The sequence below is a fragment of the Drosophila teissieri genome, chromosome 3L (assembly GCF_016746235.2).
Source record: "Drosophila teissieri strain GT53w chromosome 3L, Prin_Dtei_1.1, whole genome shotgun sequence".
In the NCBI taxonomy this organism is placed as follows: Eukaryota; Metazoa; Arthropoda; class Insecta; order Diptera; family Drosophilidae; genus Drosophila; species Drosophila teissieri.
In genome coordinates, this window is record NC_053031.1 from 12,675,829 (window position 1) to 12,697,641 (window position 21,813).

At 39.9% G+C, this 21,813-nt stretch overlaps 1 protein-coding gene across 1 annotated transcript in view; it reads left to right on the top strand.

The window, feature by feature from the left end:
• The first annotated feature begins 17,227 nt into the window (after nt 1-17,227).
• Nucleotides 17,228-21,813, top strand: part of LOC122618650 (transcription factor kayak) — a 32,346-nt gene continuing 27,760 nt past the window's right edge. Inside the window, exon 1 of the mRNA XM_043795233.1 lies at nt 17,228-17,537. The gene's annotated coding sequence lies outside the window, so the exon portion shown is untranslated. The remainder of the gene's footprint in view (nt 17,538-21,813) is intronic.

Here is a 21,813-nt window from a genome sequence, read left to right on the forward strand (position 1 = left end):
TAACCCGGCTTACGGCGAATTCACTTTCTCAACTGCCCGGAGAGCCAGATTCTCCGAGTTGGTGGCACCAAACGCAATTAGCTCTCTTAAGCTCATTTGAAGGGGCCAATTTTATTTGGCAAATGTTGCCTTAATTAAGCCAAAGCACTTCGGGTAAACCGAACGAAAGCAGACTCCGTAAAATCATTACAAAACAGGTACGAATGTTTGAAAGACTTGCGACTTCACTCGTTACTTGGATTTAAATGTAAGTAAAATCTATTTTAAACATTTACTTAAAACTTAAATAAAAACGAGGAATAAAAAAATTAATCTTTATAATAAAAATGTTACATTTGGAATAATTTGCATGTACGAGGAAGGGGATTAATTTAAGTCCTTAAGCCAGATGAAGAATATGTCTGTTTGGCAGCTACATATATACTCTACAGGTACCGCGTACAAAACAGCAGAAAGTAAAGTAATGAAACACAAAATAAAAACCGAAATGAAAACAACCAGCGGGTGGGAAAAAAGGGACAAGAAAAACCAGAACGAGAACAACCAAATGCCAAACAAACGGCACACGTAGTTCTTTTCTGTCCCTCTGTTTTCCCCTCGGTTCCTTTGTCACACATCCACCTGCAACAAAGCCAAGTAAGTCGTATTAAATTTAATTGGATTTGAGTGTTTACCAGCGTCCCAAGCCGACGGCAAAGCCACAGGCAGCGGGAGCAGCGGCTAAACCTGCTGGCAAAAATGCGTTCCACTTTTGCTTTTTTGTATTTGTGCATTCAAAAAAAATTCTGTGTATACACAAATTTTTGAAAGATATATAATAGCAAATTCCTTGCTTATATCTTAAAAAATTCCTAGAGTGTAATCATTATTCTCCAAAATATTTAAGTAATTTATTGAGCTTAGAAAAACTATTGCCGAGTTCCCTGAAAAATAAAAATATCAAAACATTTTCAACCGTGTCTTGTGAATTAATCTACGAATAAAGGATATAATTAAATATTTCATTAGTTTCCTATTTCATTGAATTTACATCATTTTTCTAGCGTTTATTTATTAAAAATCTACAATTAAGTTTACTTATATTATATATCTTTAGTTGTTATTGTTGTCTTATAATATTATACAAATTGTTACAAATGTTTTCCCTTGTGTACTTCTGCGTGTGCTGGCTTTATCCTTCACATATACACCTGTGAGTGTGTGTGGGAAGACTGCTGAGTGGCTGCAAAAATTTCATACATTTCGCAGGTAGCATGCGGCTTAAGCCGGATTTTATAGACATACAGCCGTTCTGGGGGAAACACACACACACACATGCACACGGAGAAAGTGCAATAAAAAACTACAAATATTGCGTATACGCCCAGCAGCCACAGCAGCACGTGGCTGTTGCCAGAGCAACGCTTTCATTTGCAGAGAGCAAAAGACCAATTAGCGGCGTACATGTGTATACATATATGTGCAACTCACACGCACACACCTGCAGTTGTGTGGGTGTCATCTGCTCAGCTGCATAGCATACTTTTCGGTGGCCGGAGACAGAAGAAGGTTGTAGCTAACCGCCCAAAAGTGCCACGCCTTCACTATTGAAATATGATCCGATATTTTTTCGTGTTATTATTTTTCTATCCAATTTTTATCGGTATATCAGACTAAAAAAATTGTTTCAATTTTGTTTAACTAAATTACTATTTGTTTCAAATTTCTATCGATATTCGAGGAAATTAATGAACCGCGACTATAGCAGTCTTTCTTGTTTAAAGCTATTTCCATGTGTTTTAGTACATTCCATTTACTGAATTTCTAGATTGAAAGGGTTAAATTTAATTACGGCATGCAGCTAATTCGCAAACATACTCGCTAGCTGGCTTTAAGAGCAGACCCGCCGTTCGTTGGCTTAAATGTTAGCATGCAAATATGATAAATCACCGCCATTATTGGGCCATCAATCAAAATTATGCGTCCCTTGTAGTCGCTGCTCCTCCCAATTTGCCCTTTCTCCTCGGCACTCGTTGTGTGTTTGTGTGTGCCAAGTGTCTAATTGAATAACGAAGCGTGCAAATTGAGCCACCACCACCCTGCCACGCCCCATGTTCTGTCTGGGAGGCGGAAAAATCCAAGGGGAATGATTCCAGGAGCCCGGCGGCAGTTAACAACACATCCGTAGAGATTTATAGAGACAGATAGAGACAGACAGCAGAGAGGCGGAGAGGGCGACACTTTCAATGTCTGCGGCTTGTCCCGCCGGCGGACTCACAGCTGGTTCTCCTCCTTCTCGGCGGGCGGCGGGCCAGGAACTTGCTTGCCAGCTCGCCTCAATCCCGGATAGCTCACACATTAACATAGTTTTTTAGCATCAGGTATGCAAATGCCGCCGGAGGTTTGCCAGGTTGCACCCAGTCCCATCCTTTATCCAGACAGACAGGCCGCAACTGAGAATTTTGTGCACTGCGCGTAAAAAGAGCTTTATTTGGATCTAGTCATAAAATTATTGGACTGTGATCGTTTTCTGATAGGTACACACTTCAGGATCACTTTGGATTTTGCCTAAAAATAGGTTTGGGTTTAACTGAAATTGGAATTGATTGGAATCCGCAGTGTTTTTTAGTGCATAATCCAAAGGTGATATCGCTGTTACATGTTACTTGTTGGTTTTTAATCCCCTTGCATTTGATTGTATGCAGTTGTAGCAAAAAGTAATTTACTTCGGCAAGCGTATTTTTCCCTTCTTCTTTTACTTTTTTTTGTAGCACTTGTTTAATTTGCAGCATGTCAAAAAAGTAACTATACAAGTACACCAGGGTTTGCTTCTTTGTATGCATATAATTATTGCACTTCTCGCACGTTCCGGAAAAGTACGAAGCCACTATATATATGTACATATGTATATGTACCATAGGATGTAACCTCCATTCTGTTTGCTTTGCATCTCGCAAATGGCACATTTTCCGCTTTTCCCACTGCCTTTCATTATGCTCGGCTTCTTCCCGCTTTGTTTTGCTGTAAGTATTTTTTAATGATACATAAACTAAAAAGATACACACGCTGATACTCGCCGGTTGTGCTGGCAACTCGTCTAAATTATTTACACATCCGTTTTGCATTTTCCGAGTTTGTTTGCGCCACGCATGGCCTGCACTCGAAGCATTTCCACTTTGCATTTCCCCCACTTTTTCCCCTATTTTGTGTATTTTTTGCCCCGCTTTTGGTCGCATTGTTGCCTCATTTGCAGCTCAACACTTTCTGTGTCATCCTGGTGGTTGTCTGCGGTGGGTGGTGTCTTTGGTGGTGGGTTAATGGGTGGTTCTGCCCCAGGCACTAACCTTCTTTCCGCAGTCAGATAATTAATGCGTTTCTCAGCTGTGGTTTTTCCACATCGAGTGGACTCCCTGCTACTAGTTGGCCCTTGATGAGGTCCAGATGTAACAATTAAAAAACAAAGGTTCATAGTATTTAAAAAACGTTGTAAAATGTAAATAATAATAAATATATTTGAAAACTTAATATAATACAAAATCTTCAAAGATCCTTAATAAGCAACAATAGCTAAGTATTTGTATAGTTTTTAATCCTTAAAGTAGTGATATCGTTTGAATTTCTTAATCTGCTACTTCCTCAATTAAGCAAGGTAAGTTCCGCCCCATGCAGAGTTTGCAACAAGATTTTGCGCATTTGATTGCAGCTTTTTCTTTCGACGCGTGCTTGACTAATTAAAACCGCAACCAAGAGCCCACACTTCATGGCCAAAAGCCGGAATTCAAACCAAATTCGCTGCGAAACTGGAATGGAGGGTAGGGAGGGTACTTGGTCAAGAAGAAAACTTGCAGAACACTTCTGGGATAACAAATTGTTTTCGCTGTCGTATTTCAACTGTTTTGGCTTTTAATCCTGTTCCTGTTTTTCCTGGCTAATGTTGTTTCTGTTACTCCAGCGGTTTGTTGCAGATAAAAATGCCAGGCAATCGCTACGTTAGGCGCACAAAACTAACTAACGGCCACACCAACTCCAACCCAGAGCTCAGACAATGGCTTTAATTTAACTGTCGGAAGTGAGGAACAATGCAAAATACGAGTTGAACTTACAAGCAATTTGCCTTATGCACGGCGCCCAGGAAAATGCAGGGAAACGCCCATTTCTCACTCAAACTGAAGGCGATTTGTAGTATAGAAATACAGGTATGATCATTTGGCATAACAAAAATATTTGAAATTATTACGACAATTAAATGCCAAGCATCAATCATAAGTGTATTCAATAAAAGAATGCTTTATTCATAATTGAAATTAAAATATAATAAATATATCATAAAAAACTATTTAGTTTGAAACATATAAAAACCGATCTTTAACTAGATAGTCATAATAGAAATTGATATAATAAATATAATATAAAAATCTTTTTAGTTTGAAAATCATATATAAAAAACCGACCTTAAACTAGATAAAGCCCTTGACTATAGTTCCTTAGGTGCAGTATCCACTGTACGTGTATGCATTCGGCGCACATAAATCTAAGCCAACAAAAACTTGGCCAAATCGCAGCTCCGTTGCACGCACATACAAAAAAATGGGGGGCGGCATGGGGCTTAGAAGTTAGCGTTGGCGGATCAGAAGGAGCCATATCTGCAGTTGTGCTGAGTTGCTTGTTGGCATTGGGTTTTCTTTTTTTATTTCGCCATTCGAGTTTGCCTTTGGTATGTTCATTATTTTTATCTCTTTCGCAATGAATGCAAAACTACCAAACGAAACAAAAACAGAAACAAAACGGCAAACTGAGGAGGCAAAAGCACGGACTACGGACTACAAAGTCCGGACTTTGGAGTCCGGAGTCCGGAGCAAGGATCAGGCACGCAAATATGCAAAACAGTTGGAGGATTCATGGCGTTCAAAATCTAGGCGTAAAGTGTGAATAACGCGTGGAAAATGTGAATGAGCCGAAGGCGCTTTTCACTCGCAGCCCAAAAGAAAATGCCGGCGAGTGTGGGTAATGCAATCAGCGGAATTGTAATTTGGCCCAAAAGTGGGCAAGTTCCAGCAGCGCAATTTGCGGTTTTTCCACGCCGAAGACAAAGGAGGAAGTGTAGCCATTGAAATAAAGGGAATCATCCTGAACGTAAACAACTTCCGCTGGAAAATGGAAATTCCACGCGGATCGGTGCGTTCTTTTAAGATTGCACTAAAAATAAAGTTATCAAATTGAACTTTTAAACATACAATAATGAATTTTTAAAAGCATTTCCGAAAAATGGTAATATATTTATTGATTGAATATATCTATAACTAAAAAGGTTCTAGGATCGAGGGCATACTTTTAAATTTACACATAGTTTAAAGGGTTTTTGCACGTAAAACTCTGAAAAGACTTTTATTTTTGATTATATTGTGTGATGAATATTTGTTTGAATATATAGTACCACTACTAGACCGTTTTGCATCATAACAAAGATATGTCATGTTAAATGCGCTGCAAAATTGCATTAACTACGCACGCTTGTCACTTTCTGATAAGGGAATTAAATTTTGCGGTTTTACGCTGGCGGCAGCACACAAACCAAGCCGAAGCCCTTTCGGTGCAGGTCCTTTCCCGCCAATCCCCAGGACTTCCCGTCTGGCATTGGCCGTGTTTATGGCCAGCATGTCAGCGGAGCTGTCAACACTGAAAGCGAGACATGGCCATAACCAACGCAGTCATCATCATCATCCCTTCCGTAGCTTGGATTCAATTTACTCGGCTTGGCTGGATAGAACAAAAAAAATATTGCGACATACTTGGAGAATAAGGTTCTTAAGGATTTGGAATTGGATTTCATCCTAGAATCGTAAGATATATAAAAGAAGGTCAAGGGTTACCTAATATAGATTAGTACTTAATTTGTGTATGACTTTAAAGCAGAAAGTTCCAAACGGCACTAAGTAAATGAATCTGGAATAAACAGATCTATCTATTTTAAATTTCTATAGTTGTGGTAGTCCCTCTGCCAACAGAAAACGCATTGAGGCCATCGGATGGCACTTACTATACAAGGCAATTGTAGCAGAAGTTCCATTTCTGGTTTCCCGTCCGAGCGGATTTACATAGAAAGGCAATTGCGCAAGTTGGTCGACGGATAGTGAGTGGATAATTACCGCAGAACTGGCGCTATAGGAAAACCGCATCGTTCTGAAATAAGTGGGCCATAAAGTGAACTTTTTTCCACACGCCGTGCCGGGAAAAGTTCTCCTTGTGCTGAATTAATGTCCATATGGCACGCACAAATGTCAAAGAAAAAGTAGTGAGGGAAATATAAAAAAATTAGTGATATACACAATGAGAATCTATACTTGAGGCATTTAAAAATGGGCGTTGCTGCACTGCGCCACAGTTTAATGAGGTTTTGATTAATTCGATTTGATTAATTGCCCCGTGGCTCATAAATCATTAAATTTAGCATGCGGCATATTATTGGCTCCAAGTACACGCACACACACACATCAAGGATATCAAAGATATCAAGGATTTCCCCTGAGCCTGACCCGAAGAAATCCGCTCGGTGGGACACCGCTTGACAAATGGCATTTTGTTGCCTTGGCATGCCGCTGAGCTTGGGCTAAATATTTTCGTAATTACATTTCCACGTCGAGTAATTAATTTTGTCTCCTGCCTTGGCTGGCTTCCCCCCACATTTTCCCACCCGGATTTCCCGATTTTCCCCCGCTGCTCATGCTGTTGACATTTGCCATTATGGGTTGCATACTTTTGTGTGCTTTTTGCTTTCTTCGAGTGTCACAGAGCCTTTCTTCGGGATTAAGAGCAGACCCCGCCCTATTATTACTATTATTATTATGTTTCATTATTTTATGGGCCATCTTGTCACACTTTTCATGCCATTTTCCTGACTTAAATCTGTTTTATTGCCATGTTCACGTTTGGTCCTTTGGGGACCGCACACGTAGACGGGGTCACATAAAAACTTTTGCTGGCTACTTAAGCCGTTGCCAAGCCGAAATTGTGGCCTAAATTATGCAACAAGGTGGCCATAAAAACGGACAACCATCAGGGGCACGTCAAACGGGGCGTATGTGTAATTAAGCTCGAAACAGTGGATCAGCATTATAGTCAAACGAGAAGGGGTAAGAAAATAGCGAAAGGGGGTTTATAATAAAATTAAAACTTACCACAGAAATTTTATTTAACCTAAGAAAAACTAAAAAATATATTAAGCATAAGTAGAAAAGCTTATATTTGGATTGAAAAGGACAGGCTTGAATAAATAGCCAATAATTAGTCAGCATGAAAGAGCAAAACATCAGGGGATTACATTTAAACCATTTTACTTTCCCTGCACATCATGGACATCCGACTCCTTTAAACTCCCTTTCGTTCACCTCATATGCGACAACATAATTTGGTGTTAATGTACTTGCAACTCAGATCCTGTTCTGGCCAGCTGAAGCTGACAACTTTGCCCTAATACAGGTGCAACGCACACAGACACACAGACTGGCAGACATTTTTAAGGTCCAGGCGACACATAATTAACCCAATTAGAATGCGTGTGTGTGTGCGTCAGCGCTAAGCTAAATTTATGTGAATTTTTAATTATGCTCGGACAGCAAGAGGTGTCGTTGGCCGTCCACAGGCAACCGCAAACCAAACACCAACTAGCAAACAACAAGCGGCAGGAGCCACATCATCCAGGCAAAAGCTGGAAAGAGCAGGAAAAAGCAGGACAAACGACCTGAACCCAACGTTGGTTAAATGAAAAACGTAGTAAACTGTGCGCAAAACACCTGAGGATTCACCATGGCGACCGACAATGAGTGGCCAAGTGGCGTCTGCTGTTCCAGCTCCTGAATGAGGCTCCTCAATCCTCCTGCTCCTGCGGCAGGATCTCATTGCTGTTGTTTTTGTAGTCGAGCAGCTTTGCCATTTCCGGGCGTGCCTTTTGTTTGCCACGTTTACCTTTTGGCCCTTTGTTGTTGCCGCTGCACAGCGCAAAATGTATTGTCTACAAATTATACAAATTTGTATAAATTTTTTGACAATCAGAGCCAGTTTAAATGCTTTATGGTATTGAAAATTGTTTAATGATATCTAAAGGTATTGTTGCATATGTTTGTTACACATTCAAATTTTTTCCAGTGCATGCCAACTGCTACTGGAGCTGCTGTTGGCTGCACTGCATCGTGCCGGGTGACTGTTTGTGTGCAGCAACCGCAACTAGAAAGCACACGCCTGCCATCCGAATCCCTTGCTCCTTGGAAAAATCCTCCCCAAAAGTCAGGGACTGGCAAAAGTTTTAAGCAAATGTTGCCAAAGTGTTTAACATTTTGTACGGTGTCAGTCGCTTCCTGTTTGTGCGAGAGTGTGTGTATGTGTGTGTGTGTGTCTGCGTGCCAAGGCACCACAGGGACTTTGGCCCAAGGACCAAGGACCAAAAGTCGGACCAGAAACAGGACTCGGAACAGGCAAATGAACTCTCCACCTGGAGTCTTGGGGCAACCAGCAAACTGGTTAAGCGTGTGGATAAATGTAAATTAAACTGAGCCTAGAACGGGGACACAAAACTCAGAGGAGCTGGCGTCCCGGAGGTGGAAACAGATTGCAGGATTGGCAGGCTACGGACAGAAAAGGAGTTAGGTTAATTTCCAGTCTGATTTGTAGCAAATTGAGCATGCCATACTCGTAGTTTGCCCATGAAAGTAGAATGTCTACTACAATAATAGTTCGAAATCAAGACAATACATTTTATTCTTTAATAACTAAGTACTACATTTGTACAATACTTTTTATTATTATTTTTAGCCTGTATGCTTGTATGCATCTGTATGCATCTCTTGTGTTTTATGCAAGGATTTTAGGCAGAAAATTCGAGGCAACCCTCGGGGCAAATAAATTTGGTAGTGTGAGCCTGAATAATTGACAACTTCCGTTCAATCTTGTCGCCGCTCCGGCGTCAAGTCTTTGGGCATATTTCTGGTCATCCGGGTGCTGGATTTTGATTACCAGGTTATGGAATTTCATTAAAAAGTTGCCGGAACCGGAAGGTGGGAAGGTGGAGTTCGGCTTTAAGCTGGATTCTTGGAGCTTGCGTGCGGTGGGCGAATGAATAGCAGACTAGTCCAAATAAAATTTTATGAGGACAAAAGCCAGAGCATTAATTTCTATCAGGAAAGTCAAAAAGGTTGAGTCTCTGCTGCCCGGCAAAAGGAGACAAAGGCCACGCCATGAAAGAGGTGTGGGTTGCACTCCTCTCATGCTGTTTCCTCTCCGTTTTGGTGCTTTTCTTTTTTGGGTTCCTTTGGTTTTTTTGGTTCAAGGATAATCATCCGGCATCGCGTGCTGTTGAAATTTAAGGAGTGTATGTGATTTTTATCATGCAAACAGCCGGAAAAAGCCGGACCTCCTACCTCCCACCAACCGACATCCACAACCCCTGGCAACCCCTGTCGCGACCCTCACTCAAAGAAACGTGCTAAATGAGTAAGGTAAATGAAATTACCTGACCGAACACACCTCAAAAACAGCGATGAGGTGGCTGTCCAGCCGAGTGTCCAGCTGTGTCCTGGATGTCCTGGGTGTTCAGGGTGTCCTGCGTGCGTGTGCCCAACAGCGGAAATTACAAATTTGTCCGCCGCTAATGGATTTCCATTCCGAATTGCTTTTGCCTCTTCTGCTGGCGCTTTAAGGCTGCAAGTTAAATAATTGCAGAAGTTGCATATATTTTTGGTTAAGTCCTCGCCGCCGCGAATGCAGCAGCTTCTGTTGCTGCCACCCGAAATTAGCTGCACAATTTATGCGAATTGTGGCGCAACATTTTTGGGCGAAAATTAAATTTTTGCCTGCTGTTGTCAACGCGGCGCGTCGTCATCGTCCTTGCCACAAAACGCTAACGACTACAAAATTGCAAGAAAATTACCCGTTAATGTCCAACATTTATGTCTGCCTCCCAAGACGCTCAACGAGGTGGAGGCGCCTGCTCTCTTCGGCTCTTAGCTATTTTGGCCTGACTTGGCCTCCTCCATTTGGTCTAGTCTACACTGAAAAACTTATAAGAGTATGGAATTTATTAGGACAAACCTTTTATACATAACGTTAAAAGTAAATATTTTAACAATCATCCCAATTTTGATTTTAGAAAAAGGTTCAAGATCTGTAACTTAATACAAAACCTTATGAATTGAAAATTCTCTTTCATTTTCATTGACCATCTAGTATTGTGAGTTCTTTGGCACAATGGCATATAATAACAATTCATATATTCAGATAAGAAATTACTTTATTAAAACTATTTTAGTTGGAAGGTCATAGGTAAGCACCAAACTGATCTCCTGAAAGTTTTTGCTATCTGCAGCAGGAGCAGTTGGCTCTTGGCGGCTTTCAAGTCATGGCCGCGTAATCGTGGCGGAATTTTGGGGCGCAAATGCTTCGCGGGCGGAGAGAGAGAACAAAAATAAAATAACTGGCAAAACTATTATGGCCCTTGTGCTTATTACTCGCTGACATGCAAACACTTGCGCTCTCACTCGCGCCTGCAGGTCCTTATTTTTGCCAGCAGTTAGAGTGCTATCATGTCCTGGTGGGTGGATTGGCGGAGGTGGGTGGATGGGTGGTTGGGTGGCTGGGTGGCTGGGTGGCTGAGTGCCCCAAGGACAAGGACAATGTAGGAAATGTAGCGAAAACTTGGCAACTTCAACGCCAACTCACGTGTTGAGGGGCGGCAAACTTTAAGCAGAGCTGCATTAAATATTCAACGTATTTTGGCATTTAATTTGCAGCACACAATAAATAATAACATGACACATAGCAGCCACCCATTTATAAGCACAAATCGAAGAATATCAGCAGTAACAGTTGCTGTTGCAACACGGCACGAAATAAAAGTAAATAAAATTGCTTTTCAACAAAACTTCCGCTCGCCGAACCTGACACACATGTCGAAGAGTCATTAATAATGAAGGTGGAAGACGTCGTTACTCGAGGGTTGGAGTTCAGCCCTACCTATACGTAATATATACAGTGTGTATATGTGTATGTCCATACATGCCAGAATCAAGTGGTCCAAAAGAGCACAATGAATGGCGACGGGCCAAAAGTCAAGCCCGGTATGTCAAACCAAAATTTATGCACCCACACGCCATCGAGGAATGCGGGACAGCCAAAAGTGTTTTGTAGTTGGCTTCGGCAACCCCCTGCGGTGCAAATAGTACCTTCTTCTCGCTCCGGATCGAAGTGGGTGAAATTTGTGGTGCTGCCTGCCACTAATTTCAATATCATCAAAAATTAATTCCACTAATTCGATTAGAGGAATTTCGTCCTCACGGAGCAGCAGTCGTCCTGGGGAATTAATTCTTATGGAACTTTTTCGTGCTTTTGCCCAAGGAATTATTTCACTTCCATGAGGTGGCAATGGCGTGTTGGGCTAGCCTGGGATCTGGTAATATATGAGGCTTGGATAATTGTAATCGGCACATTCAAGCAGTATTCTTGCCAATTTTATATGAGAAAAATGCATAAAGTTAAGAAAAAGTCTAAGCAAATAAGCATATTTAATATAAATTTCAATTGTGTTCTTTCGGTCAATAAATCAAAATGCATTTGCTTTGATTTACTTTTAAGTAAATATGCTCAAGCAATTAACTTTTATTTCATCAATGCAAACGTTTTAATTGAGTTTTCTATTTGAGTTGAGTTCTGTGCTTGCACACTCAACTGTGTACAAAAGTGTACACAATCATGTTGAAGAAAATCCAATTGTTCTTATAATATGTACATATATGTACATGTAACCAAAGTGAAGCCACAATCTCATGAATTCCTTAATCGCATTTTTTAAGCTGCGCATTTAATTAGGTCTCAAAATAAACTCGTTTCGAGATGGGGAGAGCCCCAAAAATGGCACATTACGCACCACATTTGATAAGCATTTTCAACGCAAATGAAATCTTCAAACAAAGAGTGGCGTGTCCTTGGGGTTTTCCACGGTTCTGCCTGCTTTTTATTTTTATGCAAGTATTTTTTATTTAATTTCGCTTTATGGCCTCTGCCGCACCCTATTTCATTCGCTCAGTTCGCATTGTGCAAATAAGAAAATGCTCATGTGTGAAAAGGAAAAACCGAGGTAAGGGGTGGTATTTTTCTTCATTTTTTGAAGAGGGTGCAGGGGAGGGGAATCCAAACGTTTCCAGGATGAAGCGCCAAAAGTCACGAAGTGGGCGCCGGAGGGGGCGTGGCATGGCATGGCTTGCCTTACACTAATTGTCTTTGCTGTGCGTGCGTGCGGGGTGGCAGAAAGTCTGGGGTTTGCATATATTTTACGGTTGTTTAGCTACACGTATCCCGCATACGGCAGTTGGCTTTTATAGCCGTCATTTCCGCCGGATCTCGGCGAACAATCCGCATTGCCCCTCAGCCGCAGAATTTACTTAAACCATTTGACGGCTAAATGAAATGCAAATTATGTTTTGCCCACCCACTTTTCCCTCTCCTAAGCACCTGCCCAAATATTCAAGACTCGTATATCGATGCATTATTCTCTTAATGATCAAAAATAAACTTTTAATAAGACTCGTGATTTGCACTTCCGTTTGCGTTGACTCAACACGAAAGCGTTCACTTACACATCAGTCTAATTTTGGATGGATATGTGATTTATGAAATGTAATTAAAACAAATAAGGCTGAACTTTGTAAATATATATTATATGGGTCATATTCAATAAGTAATTTATAAGAATCTACGCATTCTTAAGTTCCCTTAGAAGTACAACTTGCTAAAGCAATATGGCTATGACACGCACTGTCCCTATGTGGGACATGCCAATCAAAAGTCTCCAACTGTGAGTTGCACTGCAGGACTCGTCCTGTATGAATGAAGGATTCGAACTCGGAGTCATTGTCATTTCTCCGTTGGCTGGCTTGTCATTCCCACTTCCATGCCATTCTTTAACCGACTCCGGCGAATTCCCAATGCCAATTAAATGCGGCTTTCACATTGTCATCCGGCCAAGACTTTCCATATGACAATGCCACCGGCAAACCGTAATGAGCTGCTCCGCCAGCAAGGACACCCACCCCCCTGAGTGCCGTCCCAGCAGGCGGCCGGTCGTCGGTCGTTGGTCGCATGTCCTGCCAAAGTAAATTAATTGCTGGATACAGCTCCTTGATCCTGCTCGGGACCTGCTCCCGTTTTGCTACACGTGCAACTTATGTGCAAATTAACATCATCATCAACAAGGACTGCTCGCTGGCTCGTGTCCTCCGCCTTCGCAAAACACTTGCACTCGTCCTGCGTAGATTAATCGGACTGATTAACCACACGCAGCTAGCCAGCAGGAATACTTTGGGGGTTTCTGCCACCGGAACGAGAACAGGAATAGGAATAGGAAAAGGCACAGGACGTGGAACAGGACGAGGAACAGTGCCCTCTGACCCCTTCTCGTTTGTCCTGCCTATTCATTATGCAATTATTTCGAATGACTTTCGTATGTGATATTTCCTTTGGCTTTCGTGCCGTCAGGGAAATGCATTCATCAAGGCAAACGGGAATCCATTTAGGCCAAATGGGGTTAATGCTTAGCCAGCTGAGATGGATGGGTGGCGGGATTAATATATTAGACAAGGAGAAATAAAAGGGATCTTAAATGTGACTAAATAAAACAAAAAATACTATTGAGTTAAACTTTATTTCTTAAGAAGAAGATTTAAAGTTCCATATAGGCGAATAAATTTATTATTGATATAAACCTTTTCTTCTTGTGAAACATGGCCAATTAGAAACCAATAAAAATTCAGCGCACTAGCTTCTTCAAAAAGATTTAGCATCCACTTAGTCATTCGGAAATAATGATTATAGCACCGTTGAAGAGCCCATATATCACCGCCAAGTATAATTTACAGCCATAACAATTAAGTCTTAAAAATGGTTCGCATATTTCAGCGCACGACATGAAATACAGTTGGGCCAATTTACAGGCACATTTCCAAGGGGAATGAAACTACAAACACACCGCACTTTCCAAAATTCCGGTGAGAATTTCTGGCCCACGGATTGGGCAAAAAGTCACGGCCCACGAAATCCCTTTGGGCCAAATATACGGCCAATGGTCGAGGATTTCCTTCGATCATATTTAATTGAGGCAAATAAAAGACAGATTTATTGTACGTGCCCGATTGGATTGTGCCTGAAAAGGTCCATTAATAATCTTCTGTAGGAGCGAAGTCCATTGAACTTAATTGGTCAAATCTTACTTTAATTTACCTGATAACAATCTGTTAATAATCGATAATGCAATTTCCTTACTTAAGGAAGTTTAATATAATTATTACTAGCTGATCAACTATGAGCAACAAAATTAAGCCAGCAAAAAAAAATAAATAAAAATAAAACAACGAAATTAATTCTTGGGAATAAGCATACAAAATATTGGAAATGGAGACTTGGACATAAATACAGTGCGTTTCGTACTTTTAAGGAATTTTACAAGCAATGAAATAGTAATAAAAAATACTTAGTATGACAGTGAAGTTTTTAAGAGGTCATCTGATAATACAAACCCTTTTAATCCCTTTAAAATCTTAAACAAAATTTTAATTTTCCAAAAAGATCTTTAAAAAATGTTCATCCAAGAAAATACCTACTCACTACGCAGTGTCTGAAGATATTTTGGCATAGTCAGTCACTTCTTTGCTGCTCGCCTGTTTGGCAATGAACCAAAAATACGTTTTGGCCAGCAGACACTACAATAAAGCGAAAAACAACACCTGATTTGTACAGGTGCGAAAAGTCTGTGATCACTCGGATGTGAGGCGAACTCTGCGATCGCGTCATCTCATCGAGTGCCCTTTGGTGGCGCCTGCTGTGGACTCTCAAGATTTTCCCCCAAAATGAGAGGAAGACGATCTTATTTACGTCTTGGCCCATTTGATGTTCTACGAAATGGATATATTCGGAGCGGGTAAAAGCAGTTTTTGCTTAGATTGCTCCCCTTTGGCTTTTAATTATTTGTCTGGTGTTCGCTGTGTCCGCTTGTTTACTTGCTTAGCAGTTCCTTTTGTTGACTTTTGATTATGCGATTTTAATTGGTACATAGTACACTAAAATTGTGATATTTAAAACTTTAATTTTGCAAATATAACGCATTAAATATTTTAATATTATTATTTAGTTTCTGAAAGAGATAATGAGCAGAGATTTGTCGAACTCGGAATTCTATTCGATTTCCTGACGTTTACTTTTGTTGTTTTGCCAGTTTCGCTTTGGGTTTTCCCAATGTCCAAATTTTCTTTCGTTGTGAGTATAATAAAAATCGAAATAAAAATCAGAAGCGGACGCCTTTTGTTTTTGCAACATGTAATTGGCCAGGGACGGTAATATAAAAATAATTTCTTCTCGATTTTATGAAAAGAGGAACATTGAATATAAATTTTGATTCAATTAGAGAATACGCATGAAATCATTTTTAATTGAGTCACATTATTTGGATTATTATTTAATGAGAAGAAATATATTTCTTTATATTTATCATGATATAAAAGTGTGTCAAATAAAAATGTATAATATGCATAATTTAGTTGATGTGCATATTTTAATATATAAATATATATCTTTACAAAGAATTTTATTGGATTTTTAGCAGCAGAAACTGGGTAATTTTGGAATAATAGTGATTGGTGTAGATACTCAATTATGTTCATATATTAAATTATATTAACTAATAGTTCGAATTATTTTAATATTAAATATTTTCCTAGCAGAATATGTTAGATTTTTATTTTTAATTTAACTTTCTTTTCATTTTAACTTCTTTTTATTTTCAACTTATTCGCAATTACAAATATTAGCTTGATTGAGATTGTTCAACGCACGCACCGTTTGGCCACGCCCACAGTGTGTCAAACACGCTAATTTACTGTTACATTATTTATACTCACACACACACACATATAGATACCCCCCTTGCAAACATTGGCACACAATCAGTAACATACAAACCATGGCTATGTAGAAGCGATAAAACTGAAAGGTTGTCACTTTGGCAGCGTTAGGCGGTCGCTCGTGTTGGTTGGGATAGGCAATGGTGTTGGTAATTGGGTAGTAAGGGACGGCCCAGGGGGCGGTGGTGCGGGAGGAGGCAAAGAAAAACAACGAAGAATACGGCAAATGGGACAACAGGGCGCATGAGCGATGCGTGTTGGCAACATTTGAGGCTACTGCAACATGTTGACAAGGTGGATTGTGAGTTGAGCAAGGTATGATTTCAAAAGTAACTAATTGCCGTTTTTGATAAGTAATTTTAGAAGGATTTAAGGTTTTCTTATTGCAAACATTTCCAAATATATGTTGCTGGATTTATACATTTTTCGTATATTAACCTCATTATTTGGGTCTTCTGAAAACATACAAAGAATAAACTGAATGAGAAAATCATTAACGAACTTAGAAAGCTATAAAATTAGTATTTAGAGGCCTTTAATTTAAGTGATTTCAAATCTGAGAAACTAAATCTTGTTTTAAAAGCGCATATTTTTAGATCTAAAATTCGAGTTATAATTTTAAAATTTAGCACATAAGTTTCAAAACTTTAAAACGAGTTATTATGTTACAATAACAATATGATTGCAATAAAAATAAGTGAATATGATAAATTACCTGCTTTAGGAGCTAACTTAATGCCAATTAATCTGCATAACTCTATCAGATATTAATTTCTAAAACATTAATGGCTTCAAGGAGCCACTCCAAATGCGATCCACAAAATTTCCCGCCAATTGCAGGCCAAGCCGAAGTATCTACAAACAAACGTCGGCACACACACTCACACGCACACACACCGACACACTCTCTAACAACAACCCCGAAAAGCCACAAAGCAAACAGAGGGGGTGGGTGTAGTGGGTGGGGATTTTTTATGGAGCAGGGGGCACACATCCATTCGTCTGAAGTTTTGGGTCGTAAGGCGTAAAATCTGCAAAGCTCAACACTGAGACCAAAAGCCGGTTTCCCATAACCCCCAAACCCCGCACCCCGCCCATGCAACCAATATACCCTCCTGCCCACTGTTATTTACATTTTGTTTTGCCGGCTTTTCCACACGAAGCCAAAATCCGACAGATAGCCGAACCGAAACCAAACGAAACGAGCGGAAAATCCGAAAGATATACGAGCCTTTTGCCAGCGATTCGGGGCTGGCTTTATTTCGATTCCCATCCACCGATTCAGTTGGCAACGGCCCGCACTGTGAAACGGTCATCTGTACGCTGTTCAGTTCGCCAAATTTTCAGTTCAAATTGAAGTCAAGAGATCTCTCTATGTCAATGTGTTTTTAAATATTTTCCTCCTAAATATTTGGAATCTTGGGTGCCGCGTGTGTTATTTTGAGTTATCGCGATTGCGGCTAAGTGCAATTAGTGCCACAAATTTAGTGCAATGAATTGGGAAAATTATTTCTCTGGCCAGGCGCATCATTAGCAAATGAATTTACCACAAAGATATTATTAGTGAGTGAGCTATCGTGTGTGTACGATTTTAAATGGTGTACAAGTTCCAGTTGCGCTAAGGTAATTTCTACCGAATATCTAGTCCCCTAACGTCAGAACCTAAGCATATGTCACACAAAAAAATAAAACAAAAAACAAGAGAAATAACAAAATGTCGCGCATGTTAATTAAGACGAGAGGCATAAAAAAGAACTGCCGAATGGTAGTGGGGCCAATGCCAATCCATCCATCACTCAATTGCCAGTTCAGCAACGGATTTTCCTTTCCTTTTTTTTTGTTTGGCGTTCTTCCCCCATAAAACTCTGTTTTTCTATTATTTTTGTAGGCCGCCCGAAAGCCAAATGTGCATTGATTTTAATTTGAAAAGCAGGAGAGAGTCGAGTGCACATGTGTTTCATTATTTTTTTACTCTTCCGCCAGGCGATAAATAATCAGCTGGCTGCGAGTGCGATAAATATTTATGCATGCGACTCACTTGTCTAAACAGATGCCGCAGACAATCTCAAACGAAGCGATCCTCGCCCAGCACTTAATAAAATCTTTGAAAAATCAGAAAATCTCAAAATCAGTAAATCAGACTGTATCGGACTTTCAATCTGGGACACATCAACTCCGTTGCTGTTTTCTGCCCGTTTACGGAAATGTTTGTTTATCTTGATGCAATTTGTGCGGCCACGCCTCTCAATTAAATCGGAGCCCGAAAAAGTTATTCCTTTGGGATTATGGGATGGGATCCTTTGTTTTGATGTTATCAGCTGAGACTCTGCCGTTGCTTCTGCTGTTGCATGTTGGCTAACAAAATAATTGACAAAACAAATCATTTACGTGGCAAAAGTTTGTCATCCCTCCTCCCGAATTTCTGCACCCCCTTAACCCCAGTCGCTTAAATTGCACACGGCGGCCAGACACGCAACATGTTTGATGACAAAAAAACAAACAAAGCGAAGGAAAACAGAAAAACAGAAAAACGAAAATTGTGCAACATTCGGGGGCACTGAGAATTTCGCGCTGAAATATAAATAACAGCATAATAACTAGACAGACCGGCCGAGTGGAGATACAAATGAGCGGAATAGGTTTGAAAATGGGATTGCGATGGTGCTGGGAACAATAAATTAATTGGGTAGATGTTTGGCTCAATCAAATTAAGTTTGGTCCTAGTCCCAAACATATTTTTAAAAAAATTTAAAAATTAAGAAAGAAAATGTCTAAATGAAAATGTTACATATAACTGATTTGAAGTGTTTCAATCTGTTTTCAGTCATTATAACAACTTATTTAGCTAGTTGAGTTATTCAAGTGCAATTGAAATATGGAAAGGAAAATGTTACATAAATAAAACTGATCTGAAGTGTTGCAATCTGTATTCAGTCATAATAAGAACTTATTCAGCTAGTTGAGTTTGTCAAATGCTATTGAAATATGGAAAGGATTATTACAAAAATATTATATTAAGCAAACACAGTGAGTGAGACCATCCCATTAAGAGAGACCAACAAAAGCAAAAACCCAAAATCGGTAATCAAACCAAATGCAAACGCAAACCGCAGGTTAAATCATATTATGGCCCGTCAGACCGCAAAAAGGCCCGAATCCTGCGGGAAACGGATTTGGGGTTTCCGGGGTTAATGTTTGGCTGTTGTTGTGGCTCACAGTCGATTGCCTGATTTACGGGCACGCCCGCATACGAAATGCTCATTGCAATAGTCAACATGTTAACATGTTGTTAAACACACGGCGATAAATCGGGGAAGGGGGCTACCATTTTTACGGCCCGTTTTTGGGCTAGAAATCCACAAAATCGCCACATTTATGGCTATTAGATTTTCTGTTATTGCGGCACCAAACTGAATAGTGCCTTGATATGGAGGGGTTCCTGTCTGCCAGGAAAATGACGCCTGCTGCTATTCGCTTTATTATAAACGAATTACTCCCAATAGAATGTCACACAGTATGCAATGGTTTTATGGCTAATTCTATGGCTGTACGCAGCATAATAAATAGACAGAAATAGTAAGATACAATGCGTTGTCCTTGGCGCTTTGCAGGCGACGATAGTTCAAACAAATTGTTGGCCATATATTTTATGGCTCCGATGGATTCTCATTCAAGTACACGCTGAGTTTATGTTCCGGTGATGGGCTTGTGAAAAACTTTATAGCATTTTAATTGCATAGACTTTCGATTGCCTAACAGCTCGGTCACATGTGTACAATTCCTTAGACTTATTCATCTCGATCGTGTTTATTTATCTGCGCCTAATTTATGCAAGTAGTTTAGCTTATCTACCATTTCCACGTACTTGCTCCATCGGAATTGTATTAATATGATAAAAATTTCAACAACTTCGTCGTCGTCACCTAGGTTCAAGTATTCGAAAGACTTGCGTAAAGGTGAATAATATAAACAAAAAACGTTCCAATTTTATGGTACAGCATTTGTTATACCTAAGAAACTAGTTTTCTAGGTGATATACCTATATATACCCTCTAGAATTGTAACCTTTGAAAAATGATTTAATATGGATTTTTTTAGTGCATAGTTCACCTGTTAATTTTTGGCAGCTGACGCATCCAAAGCCGCAGCCGTATTAACTTTTCATCTAAACAGCCAAAAACCACAAAACTATTTAACGCTTTCTGCAGTCAAAATGAAAATCAGTGTTTATTGTGGGGTTTCGCTGCGAAATTCCGAGCATATTAAAGCCATCTGCCCGATGGCGATGGCGATGCAACTGCAACTGCAATTCGCAGGTGTTGAGATGCCTCCTAATTTATGAGCTGTGCATAGTGGGTTAATGTAACAGCAAATGGCCCATTGCGGCTTGAGTTAAACAAGATGGCCCATCCCCATCACCATCCCCATCGCCCAACCCAACCACTGCCACAAGGTCACCTGACTCAATGTGCAATGGAGTGGGTGGCGCATTCCGGTGGGTTGGATTTACATGCTCCATTTGACAGAAACGCGGAAGCGGGCTTAAAGAAAAAGAGTTCAATTAGGGAGCTTAGGGAACACGAACATGGGAACGAGAAACCACGGGGAATCCGAAATCGGTCGATAATTTCATTGCTCCGGCTTCCCACTTGATTAGCATTCCTTTGTGGCACAGATGTCTCGGGTTATTTATCTTAAATGACTGGAAAAAAAAGAAACGTTTCCATTTCACGTTTCTTGTAAAACGTTTAACGATTTAGATCGTTTCATTTCAGGCGGTTTAACATAAAAAACGTATTGCAATGTTGCACTTAAATTTGTACAAGCTTATAATTGATATTATCAGCAGTAAAACAATTCAAGAATTCCAAATTTTGCATTTGCTAAGTTTTTATTAATTATATTGCTTTTAGATTTAACTTTTTAGATTTCCTAATGCCTAAAGATATATGAAAGCTAGGATACTTTTGTCGTGTTTGTTAATTTATTCTATCGTGCTTAGTACTAATAAAAGCTTGCCAACTGCAAACTTTTAGCTATAAAAACTTTAAATTAGCGTGCAAATATAACGAGCTCGTAATTTAATATATATATTCAATAAATTAGAATGAATAAATATGCATATTAGGCTTGCTTCAACTATGCAGCTTTGTGAATTGAATGAGCTTGTAATAAACCATCGAAATATTACGCATACGCCAGGGACGCATAAATAAGTAAGCGAAACGAAATATTTTCCGATCTGATTGATGCCTTCCTACCGGAAAATCGTTTTGGCCAATGGCGTGAAATTCACTTTCGTTCGCTGTTGGCTTTTGTTGTTTTGGCCCCTTTTGATTTTGATTTTGATGCCATGCACATTTGCAGGCTTTTGTTTTGGGGTTTACGTGTTTGAATTCATGTGCCACGGGATTTTATTGATTCCAGGCTTGATTCACTGCCAAGAAACAAAGACAGGCAGTTGTTAAGTGGGCGAAAGCCAAGGCGAAACACAGCGAAATAATTAGCTAGTCAGCTCGTAATGTTGGGCCATAAATCCAGAGTCTGGCATTTCGTGTCAAGGCTCATCGGCAAATCGATTGATAAATTAATCAGAATTAGTCCTTGAAAAGCTATACTAAATATTTATAGGATTCCTATAAGCTGCGCCCTGGGATAATCGACAGTAAGTGCTTCGTTGGGAATTTTTCAATTTCAATTGTAATTTTAAATGTCCACCCATGGGTGTAAAGTAGAATGGGCCACCTTTAAAGATATATATATAAACCTTATATAGATATATAAATCTAGTATATCTGTATCCTCCGCCCAAGAACGAAGCCACTTAAGCCAACTGTGAATGTAGCTGACAAATGAAGACTGACATTTACCAAACAATTGAGCTTCAGATGGAAAAAAG